Here is a 12,526-nt window from a genome sequence, read left to right on the forward strand (position 1 = left end):
CCGCTGCAACGAGAGGCCTGCACACCGTGACGAGAGCAGCCCCTGCTCGCCACAACTAGAGGAAAGCCCAGGAAGCAATGAAGACCCAGCACAGCTGTTAAAAGAATAGAAGATCCTGCATACCCAGCTAACACACTGCACAGTTAGATAAATAAATAAATATTTTTAAATCAAAAAAAGGAAAAAATTAATATACACAGAGGTCATAGAAATTCTACCCCTATGCCCTAACCCTACCCAGACCAAGTGACCAAAGCAGTCTGTTCATATAACATTCTTAGATACAGAATTATTTATGAAGATTTTAGAAAGGGGTTTGTGCTTGGGGTAGTAGACTCATGAGGGAAGAGAGTCTGTTTATTTGGCTTTCTTAGCCTTGAATTCCTTAGCTGGTGATAAGCATACTCTCTATACTCCTGGCATAGGGGGATCGTTTCACATGGGTGATTTATTTTCTACTTTTGGGGGGAATGAAGGGGAGGTCAGAGTGTTATTGTTTTAATATCAATCTTTCCCTCACCAGCTCTTTCTCTAGTAACTTTAACCCCAAACAATCAGTATACCACTGTGGCATGTCATGGGGCAGCCTGCTCCAAGCCTCAACACAGAGGTACTATGAAATGCAGGCACAATGCTAAATCCTCTGTGAAAAGTGTTAGTTGCTCAGTCGTGTCCAACTCTTTGTGACCCCATGGACTGTAGCCCATCAGACTCCTCTGTTCATGGGATTCTCCAGGCAAGATTACTGGAGTGGGTAGCCATTTCCTCCTCCAGGGGGTCTTCCCGACCCAGGGATGGAACCCAGGTCTCCTGCATTGCAGGTGGATTCTTTACTGTCTGAGCCACCTAGCAAGCCCCTATGGAAGCTATTAAGACATCTCCTGGTCATTGCTGAGTTTTTCTCACTGGATGCTTCTTAAGTATTTATTTTAATATTTTAGTGATGCTTGCTGTTTCTGGGGTACTTGGTAGGTTGCATTGGTTTTTTACAATCAGATCATTACCTCCTCTGCCACATGTAGGCAATGTCCTGAAGTGATGATGCTCACCACATTCAACTAGATTTGGTACCAACTGGCTTTGTGTGGCAATCTATAACACTAGCAATTTCTAGGACAATTCACCATCAATAGTGAGCCAAGAGATTGTGACAAGAGACAGGAAATATGGCAGTCCAGGAGTTCCTGAACCTTGCAGACCATAGAATTACCTGGGGATCTTAAAACTGCTTATTTAACTGATATGCAGAGTACATCATGAAAAACGCTGGGCTGGAAGAAGCACAAGTTGGAATCAAGATTGCTGGGAGAAATATCAATCACCTCAGATATGCAGATGACACCACCCTTATGGCAGAAAGTGAAGAGGAACTAAAAAGCCTCTTGATAAAAGTGAGAGAGGAGAGTGAAAAAGTTGGCTTAAAGCTCAACATTCAGAAAACAAAGATCATGGAATTCTGGTCCCATCACTTCCTGGGAAAGAGATGGGGAAACAGTGGAAACTGTGAGACTTTATTGTTTTGGGCTCCAAAATCACTGCAGATGGTGACTGCAGCCATGAAATTAAAAGACGCTTACTCCTTGGAAGAAAAGTTATGACCAACCTAGATAGCATATTCAAAAGCAGAGACATTACTTTGCTAACAAAGGTCCATCTAGTCAAGGCTATGGTTTTTCCAATGGTCATGTATGGATGTGAGAGTTGGACTGTGAAGAAAGCTGAGCACCAAAGAATTGATGCTTTTGAACTGTGGTGTTGGAGAAGACTCTTGAGAGTCCCTTGGACTGCAAGGAGGTCCAACCAGTCCATCCTAAAGGAGACCAGTCCTGGGTGTTCATTGGAAGGACTTGCTGAGGCTGAAATTCCAATGCTTTGGCCACCTCATCAGAAGAGTTGACTCATTGGAAAAGACCCTGATGCTGGGAGGGATTGAGGGCAGGAGGAGAAGGGGACGACAGAGGATGAGATGGCTGGATGGCTTCACCGACTTGATGGACGTGAGTTGGGTGAACTCTGGGAGTTGGTGATGGACAGGGAGGCCTGGCGTGCTGTGATTCATGGGGTCACAAAGAGTCGGACACGACTGAGCAACTGAACTGACTGACTGACTATTTAATTCTCCATGAATCTGCTTTATTTTTGTTTGTTTGTTTTTTATATCCCCCTCTTTCTTTTTAAAATAAAAAAATTATTTTATTTGTAAATTGTTGGAATCTGCATTTTTAAAAAAAATGTGCTGAAAGATTCTGATGAGAAGCCAAGATTGGGAACTAATTTTGTTGTAGTGTAGAACCTGACAGCTGAAACATTTTTTTTTCTTTCCTTACTTCAAGGATGATTAGCTTGAATAAACACAATTGCCAGTCAGGTTCTTCTGCTTTTGAGATTTTAGTTGATTTCATTAGCGACAGTTTGAAGCATTGCTAGGCTTTTTTGTTTGTTTTTTTTGTCTTTGGGTGCTGTGCCCAAGCAGCTTGTGGGATTTTAGTTTCCACACCAGGGATTAAACCTGCATCCTCAGCCGGGAAAGTGCCAAGTCCCAACCTCTAGACTGCCAGGGAATTCCCCCTGGGTTTCCGGTTGTTTTATTTTTTTTCTCCGCCCCCTACTCCCCACACTTTAAATTCCGCCCCCATGTTTCAAGTTCACCAATTGGGAACCTGCCAAACCCTAAACCCTCATCTTCCACCCCCAGAGAGAGCCGAACACCAGGCCAGTGTGCTCATTTCTACTCCTGATCTCGCTGTGCGCCCCGGCCTGTTGTGTAACGTCCAGAGTCTGTAAGTAATCACTTTTAATTTTTTTTTCAGAGGTTCCTGATGATTATTGCTGAAGAACTACATTGGTTATTGATAGACTGAGATGGTCAGAGAACACTGCCTCCTCACATCCTAAACTCAGTTCCCTCTAGTGCACAACACTTTTTCTGAATATTAGGAGTGATCGCTAAATTCATATTGTAATAATTTTTGCAACCTGTAAAGATGGCTACCCAAAAGAAACCAAAAAAATAATCCCAGGGGACTCTGATTTCCGTAAGCTATGGGAGAGGTTGCCGATCAATGTGCTAAGTAGGAGAAACTTACAACTTACTCAATACAAAACTAACAGTATTAGTCAATTCAGGAACAGGAAATCCAGCAACAATTTCAACTGGTTTCAACTGCAATTGTTGAGCTTACTTATAGAGGCTACTAGAAAAATTAAGTAAGAAAGTCAATGAGGTGTACTGCTTAATTCTCTGTCTGGCTCTAGCACTGTTTTCTTTTCTATTGCATTAAACATTTCTCAAATAATACAGGCATAGTGTACAAAATAACATTTCCTCCCTCCCTCTCCCTCTTCCTTTCTGATTCCATTCCCTAGGGTGAAATCCTTAATAATAGTTTGATCTGTATCCAACAGATTTTTCTGTAGCATTGCTCTCCTAGATGTTTAAAGTTTCAACGCAGAAGTAACACACTTTCTCTTACTTATTAAAAAGACAAAGTCCTGTTGACTGACAGCCAACAGTCGGCTCTCTTTCTTGAGGTTGGGAAGGCAGCCATAAAGAGTCAAATGCCATCTAATTAGTTTTTTGAGAAATCGAAACCTAAAAGACAGGTTTCAGGAAACTGAAACTTTAAAATGGCGGGAACATTAAAATAGTGGGAACTTTAAAATGATGAGAACATTCTAGTTTCCTTTTTTAAGAAAATAAAAGCTTGGCATTTCTCCTGGGCTTGCTTTTGTGAAGCTGAGGATCCATGAACAGGTCAGAACTCAGATATTTTTCTCTTCAGCACCCCAACCCTGAGACTACCTGGAGAGACTGGAGCCATGCCTGTTCAACAGAAAAGATGGGCTGGAAAAAAGACCAAAGAATGCTAAGATAAAAATCCACCCTGTGGAACCCAAAGCCAGTGCTCTGTGATAACATAGAGGGATGGGAAGGGGAGGGCTGTGGGAAGAGGCTATAAGAAGAAGGGGACATATGTATACGTATGGCTCATTCATGTTGGTGTATGGCAAAAGCCATCACAATATTGTAAAGTAATTGTCCTACAATTAATAAATGTATGTGTGTGTTAGTTGCTCAGTCGTGTCTGACTCTTTGCGACCCCATGGACTGTAGCCCACCAGGCTCCTCTGTCCGTGGGATTCTCCAGGCAAGAATACTGGAGTGGGTTGCCATTTCCTTTTCAAAAAAAAAAAAAAAATATATATATATATATATATACACACACACACACACACACACATATATAAATTCACCCTGTGGCTAGAGACCCTTTCAGATCTACTTTAGACAAGAGAAACTGTGGTGAACATGTTATGCCCACCTTTTTCTTAAGTGAAATAGACAGTGAAGAGAACTGGTCCTTTGATGGGACTTACCTTCTAGCTCCGGCCTGGGATATGGGATGCAGGATTCCAGCCAGACACCCTGAGGTCTGAGACAGTGGTGGAGAGGATTGTGGGGTGGACAGATAACCAACTATCTGGAAGCAAACTCTCAGATAGATCAGGGAGGAGCTAGAGCTTTGGCGGGAAGGGGTGACTGTCAGGATTTTCTGTCAGGTACCCAATTGGTTGATCTCTACGAAAAGGGTTTTGTTTTTCATGATATATACACACTTTTGTTTTCAGGAAAAACTTAAATGTATTAGCCCAGAAGCTCGGACCTCATTGAATTTTCCAGGTTATTTTTTGCAAGTGTGTTCAAAAGTTTGATTATTTTGTTTACCAACATTTATCAAAAGCACTGGGAAATTAACTTGCCCAACTTTAACAAATTGCTTTTTCTAATCTTTTTTGGAGATGGGGAACAAACGAATGTATGATTATGAATAATACAGCAAGTGGATGTTTGAAAAATATTTGCCAATCTGTAATAGGAAAAAAGTCACCTGTGATAGTAGGTTTATATTTTACTAGACATAGGCAACACCTACAGATGTTCTGAGTGTTTCCTAGAAATCAGTTGCCGCACTCATCTTTACAATATAAATATGCTTTTATCACTGCAGTCGTAGGTGATCTCTTAGAATTTACGTATTTATTTAATTTTTGGCTGTGCTGTGAGGGCTTTCTCTAGTTGCAGCGGGCGGGCGCTACTCGTCCTTGCAGTGCGCAGGCTTCTCCGTGGCGGTGGCTTCTCTTTGGTGTACAGCATGGACCCTAGGGCATGCAGGTTTCAGGAGTTGTGAAACTGATCGGTGAAACATTTTAGGCGGGGCGCTGAAGAGCTCCCATACCACACTCCTTTATGTTCTCAGTGCAGAGAAGAGTTCAGGGAGAGCAAAGTGGTACATAAGAAGTGATTTATTAGAAAGGCGCTTTGGAGGCTCAGAAGAGGGGGAGCAATAAATGCCGCACCCTGAGAACTTACTGGGCTACAGTTTTATAATCAAAGGAAAAGTGGGGAAGGACAGAACACCTTCTCTGTCTTTCCTGAGTAGGCGTCATATTTTTATCATTAGTTCCTTCTCCAGGTTGAGCAGGGGAGTTTCCTTGTTCCTGCCTGGTCAGGCTAGGTCTACACATTCCTGGTTTTTCATGTGTGCAGAAAGAATGTGCTAGGGATCATTAGTGTCCTGAACTCACAGGGCAGGATGTGGGTCTCCTTGCCACCGCTGTTTTATTGTTTGGGGGCATGTCCCTTGCTTCTCTTGCATGAGTTCATTGTTAAGCAAACCTGCTTGGTCTTATGGTTAAACTCACCTGCTCTCTTGAGTAATCATCAACTTATGAGTCTCCCATATTCTTTCATTTACAACCCCCTAGTGGAATTGACTAGTTAATCACCTATTTTGTCCCTTCATTCTGTCCCTATCTGTTGCAGTGTGGGCTCAGTGGTTGCACCTCCTGGGTTCTAGAACATAGGCTCAGTAGTTTTGGCACATGGGTTTAGCTGCTCTGTGGCACGTGTGAACTTTCTGGATCAGGGATTTAACCCGTGTCTTCTGCACTGGCCGGCAGATTCTTTACCACTGAGCCATGAGGGAAGCCCTAACATGATTTTTTAGACCCCAATTAAATAAGGACAAATTACCAGAGACTGTGCCTACAGTACTGACACGATGGAAAGAAGAAGTCAAAGGAAGTAACTGAATCATGAACAGGATGTGGGCTTTATGGTTCTCTGCGTTGAGTCTCGCCCTGGGAAATACAAGATATCATAATGCCTGGGGTTGTGGGTCTCCTCTCTCTAGGGTCTGTTTTGTTTTGTAGGGTGCAATTTTCTCAGCCCCGGGTGCTCACAACCTTCCCCCTTCTATTCTTCCCCTTGGGCCCACATGCAGAGGCTCTACTTCCCTTCCTAGACTATAATTTTCAAATCTACATGCACGCACACACACACACACACACAAATGCGCGCGCACTCGAAGAACACGTAGAGTGGTGAGGAGGGGAGGGTGGAGGAGCTGAAACGAAAGTGCTAAAACGGGACGGTCTGCAGCAGGCTAGCTCTGTTCAGTCCTTTGTTCTGTGCCTGGGCCTGGCGGTATCTTAGGTTAGGGCTTTTCGCGTGGTAGCTATCCCCCAGCCTGGTTTGCTAGCCCAAGTTAGTTCGCTCTGATTGCCCTGCGGCATTCCGGCCGGTCCTTATCTAAGCATGGCAGCCCGCGCCTCCCTGCCCAGCCCCCGCTTGCTAGTGGCGGGTGCGGCCATTTGCGCTGGTTTTCCGCTGGGGGAGTTACCGTTGGGCACGTAATCTGTTGGTTTTAATTATTTATTTATTTTCCCTCCCAGTTATGTTGCCGTCTGTGCTTCCAAGGCTCGCCACAGACTCAGCCGTGAGAGTGTTTCCTGGTGTTTGGAAACTTCTCTCTTTTTAAGACTCCCTTCCCGGGAAGGAGCTCCATCCCTACCCTTTTTGTCTCTTTTTTTGTCTTTTATATTTTTTCCTACCTCCTTTCGAAGACCCTGGGCTGCTTTTCTGGGTGCCTGATGTCCTCTGCCGGCATTCAGAAGTTGTTTTCTGGCATTTACTCAGCGTTTAAATGTTCTTTTGATGAATTTGTGGGGAAGAAAGTGGTCTTCCCGTCCTGTTTCTCCGCCATCTTAGGACCGCCCCCCTGCAACTTGCTTTTTTAAACTCTGTATTTTGTTTCTGACATCTATGTCATTCTGTGTGTTTTAGTTTATTCTCTTAAAGTGGTTCACAACATTATTTTCAGTAAAATTACCATGTTTTATTTCCTTATTCTATTTTTGATAGACAGGCTACTTCCAAAACTTGGTGTTACAAATAGTGCTTAAAAAAAAAAAAAGACTGTTCTTACCTCCTTACATACATTGTTTACCCATTCATCAGTTGAAAAACATCTTGGTTGCTTCTAAATTTTTGTAATCATGAGCAAAGCTACTATGAACATTCATGTGCAGGTTTTTGAGGACAGGTACTCAACTTTTTTGGGTATTGGAAGCATGGAGTCTTCACCACCACTGGACTTCCATGGAAATCCATCGCTCACAGCAAAATTGAGAGGAAAGTACAGACATTTCCCATATATCCCTTGCCCCTACACTGGCATTACCTTCGCATCATCAACACCCACCCCCCGGCAACACAGTGGTACATTTGTTACAATTGATGAACTTATATTGAAAGATCATGATCACTCAAAGTCCATAGCTTACTTTATGGTTCACCCTTGGTGTACATTCTGTGGTTTGGACAAATGTATAATGACATGACACGCAGCCACAACTATACTGTTATACAGTATTCCCACTGCCTCAGAAATCCTCTGTTCTCCACCTGCTTATCCTTCCCTTCCCACAACTCCTGACAACCACTGATATTTTCACTGTCTCTACAGTTTTGCCTTTTCCAGAATGTCATATAGTTAAAATCATACAGTATGTCCTTTCACATTGTCTTCCGTCACTTTGTAATATGCATTTGAATTTCCTTTTTGTCTTTCCTGACTTGATGGCTCATTTCTTTTTAGCGTAGATAATATACCACTGTCTGGGTATACTAGAGTTTGTTTACTCATTCATGTGCTAAAGGATGTTGACTGGTTCCAAGTTTGGGAAGTTATGAATAAAGCTGCTAAAAACATCTGTGTGCAGGTTTTTGCATGTTGCTCCCTGTTTTAATCTAGGTTGAGAAGCAATTTGTCATAAACTCACAGTGAGTGGCTAGTTTTGGTTTCTATCTATTGGGTTAGGGAGGAAGAAAAACAGTTCAAATAATGGACTTGAGTTTCCATCAAATACCAGGTCCTTCAATTTATTTCTAAATATCTCTCAACTCTGTTTATTTCTCTTCATATCCACAGTCACTAGTGGTACACACCACCATCTTTTCTCATTGGACTATTGAAATAGCATCCCCAAAGTTCTCTTCCACAATTACTCTAGTCTCTTCTAATTCATTCTCCACACTGAAGCTAGAAGGAACTTTGTAAAAAAAAAAAAAAAAGTATATATATATACACACACACAGTACATCTGATGCTATGCCTTCCTGCTTAAAATCCTCCAGTGGCTTCCCATTACCTTCAGGATCAAGTCTGAATCCTTAAAGGGGCCTGCCAGCCAATATACAGGTGACTCTTGGTCACCTGTCTAGTCTCATTTCCTCCCTCTCTGTCCCTCAATCTTAGTGTTTCAGACAGTCCGTCCTTTAACCTGATATATTCCTTCCTACTTCCTTCTCGAAAGTTTTTTCCACCCTTCTTCACCTAATTAACTCTTCACCTCATTTACATTCTTCAGATCTTAATTCAAAATATTACTTTTTCTAGAAAGCCTTCTCTGAACCCACCCCCCTTCCAACTGCCATATAAGGACAGTTTCCATTCTAAGCATCCCCAGCATTCTGAACTGTCACTAATTCAACAGTGAGCTTCTGTAAGCAATGGGCATCTTGAGAGCAGGGACCAGGTTTGTTTTGTTCACCACTGTCTACTCTGGATTTAGCACAGTGACTGGCAAATAAGAGATGTCCACTAAACAGCTGTTAAGTAAATGCAGTATTGCTTATTATTAAGAATTGGAAGTAAGAGAAATGTTTAACAATAGAAAAATGTCCAGTTCATTAATATTGTATGTACTTGATGGAAAGTTTTGTTGTCTTTAAAACATATAATTAGAAATATAATGACTTCAAAGGTTTACAGACGTGTTAATGATAAAAGCAGAATGCAAAACTCTTCATCTCATGCTTACAATGTTTAAAAAAATCTTTAATATCATTAAGATCATAAGAGATAAAGGAAAAATAGGTGAAAGAATTATTGAGTGTCATAATGTTCATGAAATATGACAATACTGAATTTTGTAGCAGGCCATAGTTTTTCATGTGTCAAACACTTTATATCTAATAATGTAGAAATTATATGATTTTGAAATTTAAAAAAGCTCACCAGTAAACACAATGGAGCCAGGCCCGTCTGAGCCACAAGGGAAGCCCACAGTGGAGCCAGGCACTTAAAATTTTTCCTTGTTATAACTCCTCTGATGCTTTTGTTCTGTTATTGACTTTTCTGAGCTCTCAATTTTTAAATCAAACCAATTTTGCTTTTCTGCCTATTTAAAAAGAAATCTACCAGACATTTCCTGTTATTGCTTTTCTTTCGGGTCTTAAAGGGAGAAGAAAATATAAGGAGTTCTCAAGCTTTCTATTGCATATAAAATAATCCAGGCTTACTAGATAATAGAAGGCAGTTGCTGATATGATATCAGTTGCTGATATTAGTAGGCTTCCCAGGTGGCTCAGTGGTGACGAATCTGCCTGCCAATGCAGGAGACACGGGTTCAATTTCCCCGAGTGTGGAAGATCCCCTGGAGTAGGACATGGCAACTCACTCCAGTATTCTTGCCTGGAAAACTCCATGGACAGAGGAGCCTGGCTGCAGTCCATGGGGTCACAAAGAATTGGACCCAACTGAGCACACATACAAACACAATACTTGAGAGCAAATATCCATATGAATAAACATTAAAACTTTGAAGTCCAAATGCCTCCAGTAGCATTTTGTGTAAATAACCTGACAAGAACACCTTAAAGGTTATAAAATATAGAATAAGATATTTATAAATATAAAATATATCACAAGGAACCTATCAGACAAATGAGTAAGATTGTGAATGACCTGGCCTTCCAATAATTTACTGCTCAGAATTCTATTTCCTTGCCACACCTGTATCAACAACCCTTCTATTTGTTCAGAGAACTTTTTAAATAATAAAGATGCTAGGAGCTTGGAATTAACATATACACGCTACTATATATAGAATAGATAATTGACAAGGACCTAGTGTTTAGCACAGGGAACTCTACTCAATATTCTGTAATACCCTATATGGGAAAAGAATCTGAAAAAGAATAATATCTGTATATGTATAAGTGAGTCACTTTGCTGTACACCTGAAACTTACACAACATTGTAAATCAACTATACTTGAATAAAATTTAAATAAACAAGATGCTAGTGGTTTATCTAAAAAACAAAAATCAAACAAGCAAAAAGCAAAACAAATAAAAAAAACTCTCAATCTTGTTAATTAATCAAATAATTACTTTTTAATTTTCCAACTTTCTTCTGCCTGTCCATCTGTTATTCCTGTTCTTTTGTGACCTGGTTCTTTTTCCTAAATTCTTTAAATGTTGATGCAAATCATTTTATTTAAATTCTCTCTTACCATGACAGACATTTAAGGCTATGAATTTTTCTCCACATACCATTTAAACCACATCATGGTAATTTGATGGACCCTAAACCATAAATCTCCAATAGTCATATGTGTCTTTCACAGCAGTTAGTGTGCCCTTGGTGAGTGCCCATTAAATGTTTCCTGTGCTAAAAAAATTAATAAATGAAATATTTCAATGTCATGCTTCAGTAGATAATCAAGCAAAAGAAAAAAAATTACTGTCTAGGTTGCAACACAACCCTGAGTCTTAAGAGCTCTCTCCTCACTATGGTAGTGTTGAGTTTTGTTGATTTGCTCAATCACTCCCAAATATACGTTTTTTGGCATCATAAAGTCTTAGAATCCATTATCCTTCTTTTCCCCCATTTCTCAGATCCACCCTTTGCCCTGGCCATCTTTGTTTTCTTAGAATGCATAGTCCAAAAGTTCAACTACTCTGTTACTTCAAATTCATATGCCCTGCTGCTGCTGCTGTTAAGTCACTTCAGTCGTGTCCAACTCTGTGCGACCCCACAGATGGCAGCCCACCAGGCTCCCCGGTCCTTGGGATTCTCCAGGCAAGAACACTGAAGTGGGTTGCCATTTCCTTCTCCAATGCATGAAAGTGAAAAGTGAAAGTGAAGTCGCTCAGTCATGTCCAACCCTTAGCATGGACTGCAGCCCACCCGGCTCCTCCGTCCATGGGATTTTCCAGGCAAGAGGACTGGAGTGGGGTGCCATTGCCTTCATATGCCCTACTCTCCTTTAAAAATTTTTGGAGGTAAAAGTTTTCTTTTTTATGTCATGAGTAATTTCAAATTTACAGGAAAAAAATAGAGAACAATATAATGAACACCAGCTTGTCCACCACCCAGCTAATGGATGAAATCAATTTTAAAACTTATTTAGACACTTTTCAAATATACACAGAGGTGGCGAGAATGCGAGAATAGGAGAGTGAATCTCCATTTATCAATCACCCACCTTCAATAATCATTGATTTTTTTTTTTTTTTTTTGCCAATAAGTGGTACTGCTAACCACTCAATTGCCCAAGCCAAAAATCCAGTTACTAAATTTTAATCCTTTCTCCTGATCTCTAGCTGGTCAATACAGAGACGTGTTAATTTTTATCAATACTTTCTAAATGTCTCTCAGAATTTACACTTCTTCATTCTCACAGGCCCTACCTACTGTGGCGCAGGCTACCATCATCTCTCTCTCTCATTCAGGTTACTGTGAAACTGTCCCTACTGGTTTACTCCTCTCTAACTAGTTCTCCATCTGTAAATAATGTGCCCTCTGCTCTTAAAAATTAATCATGCAATAAAATTTACTTCTGGGGTGTGCAGTTCTATGATTTTTAGCACATGGATTCATATAATTAGAACCGCAATCAGGATACAGAACAGTTTCATCACCCCAACAAACTCCACTGTGTTATCCCTTGTAGTGGCCCCTTCCCTCCCCATAACCCTTGGAAACCATGGATCTGTTCCTCAGAAATGTGTCTTTTACAATGTCTGTGTGCTCATGTCACTCCCTTCCTCAAAAGCCTTCTCGGGCTTTCTACTGTCGTAAGCCCTTTCCTAACTCTCAAGTCTCCTCTCACCGCTTCTCATCTCCCATTCTCTGTCACTCTTTTTTTCTTTTTCAGCTCAGTGTAAACTTTAAAAAAGTTTTATTTTATTGAAGTATAGATGCTTCACAAAGTGATTCCGTTATACATGCTGCTGCTGTTGCTGCCAAGTCGCTTCAGTCGTGTCCGATTCTGTGTGACCCCATAGACGGCAGCCCACCAGACTCCCACTTCCCTGGGATTCTCCAGGCAAGAACACTGGAGTGGGTTGCCATTTCCTTCTCCAATGCATGAAAGGGAAAAGTGAAAGTGAAGT

The sequence above is a fragment of the Budorcas taxicolor genome, chromosome 19 (assembly GCF_023091745.1).
Source record: "Budorcas taxicolor isolate Tak-1 chromosome 19, Takin1.1, whole genome shotgun sequence".
NCBI classification, from domain to species: Eukaryota; Metazoa; Chordata; class Mammalia; order Artiodactyla; family Bovidae; genus Budorcas; species Budorcas taxicolor.